The sequence below is a fragment of the Phaethon lepturus genome, unplaced genomic scaffold, assembly GCF_000687285.1.
Source record: "Phaethon lepturus isolate BGI_N335 unplaced genomic scaffold, ASM68728v1 scaffold16680, whole genome shotgun sequence".
Classification (NCBI taxonomy): domain Eukaryota; kingdom Metazoa; phylum Chordata; class Aves; order Phaethontiformes; family Phaethontidae; genus Phaethon; species Phaethon lepturus.
Genome location: NW_010512750.1, coordinates 11,698 through 12,965, shown reverse-complemented (window position 1 = coordinate 12,965; position 1,268 = coordinate 11,698). Strand labels below are relative to the sequence as shown.

General features: G+C 46.5%; 1 protein-coding gene across 1 annotated transcript in view; it reads right to left on the bottom strand.

Moving 5' to 3' along the window:
- SRSF3 (serine/arginine-rich splicing factor 3) overlaps positions 1–205 on the bottom strand; it is a 6,124-nt gene extending 5,919 nt beyond the window's left edge. The window contains exon 1 of the mRNA XM_010288070.1: positions 74–205. The gene's annotated coding sequence lies outside the window, so the exon portion shown is untranslated. The remainder of the gene's footprint in view (positions 1–73) is intronic.
- Positions 206–1,268: the final 1,063 nt, after the last annotated feature.

The window sequence follows — 1,268 nt, the reverse complement described above, 5'->3', positions numbered from 1 at the left end:
TCCCATCCGCCCTGCCGGGGACCGAGACCGCGGGTGCCGCCTCCCCCCCGCCTTCCAAGGTGAAGATCCTCACCGATGCTAAGAGGGAGGGCGCGCGAAGGGAGCCCGCGCTAAATTCGTAGCCGACTCGACCCTCAACGAGACTCCCGCTCCGCTTTTCCTCACTGGACAAAATGGCGGCGAGAGGCTCCCCCGTCGAGGCCGCGCCTCTCGCCCCAAATTATGCTTTAGAAACCCATTATTGAGGGAAGATTTCAGGTCCCTGAAATCAGGCAACGGCAACACACCCAGGGAGGCGGTTTTTCCGGCTAAAAGGAAAAAGAAGGTTTTTATTTCCTTGTTTTGTCTGTCTGACGCTGTGGGACACATTCAGGCCTTGTTTTTTAAGCATCTTCCCGAGGCCGCGCCTCTCGCCCCAAATTATGCTTTAGAAACCCATTATTGAGGGAAGATTTCAGGTCCCTGAAATCAGGCAACGGCAACACACCCAGGGAGGCGGTTTTTCCGGCTAAAAGGAAAAAGAAGGTTTTTATTTCCTTGTTTTGTCTGTCTGACGCTGTGGGACACATTCAGGCCTTGTTTTTTAAGCATCTTCCCCTCATCATTAGGGGTTTTACAGGAATGAAAGTTTCGACTCACTAAAAGCTGCTTCTCCCCATGGACAGGGACTGTAAAATAAATAAACGTGTTGAGCAAACTGGTGTTAGTCCATAGTTTACAGTAAATTTTATGTCGGGGCCTACTGAGGCACGAAAGAGGGGAAATTATTTTTTTCATCCCTTAATGAGTGGATTTGAACTGAGGAATTTGAGTTACAGAGGGTGTAGTCAGTGGTGGTGGTGTGCTTTACTAAACGCTCATTCATTTAGCTAGGACATATAACCTGAGTTTTAATATCAGTTAAAAAAATAACTTGCTCCAGAGGGGTTGCCTTAGATAACAAACTGGTTGTTTTGGGCTATCAGGTAGTGTGAGAAACACATCCAGGGCTGTTGCTGCAGTAACTTCCCAAAAGCCATATCTGTAAGGCTCTGTTTAATCCAGACTTCACCTTTTTGACTTGGGCCAGACAAGACAAATTTATCTAGTACAAGTATAATTAATACTTTGAGTAATGTGATATGCGATAAGGCATTTTGAGTACAAATTAATGCATGTGCACTGTGTTTTCCAAGTAGGAACTGTGCAGAGGATGGGGCATCCTCAGTCTACTAGACTCTACTAGCATGTGAAAAAACCCCTGGAATTAAAAGACAAGCACCTGGTAT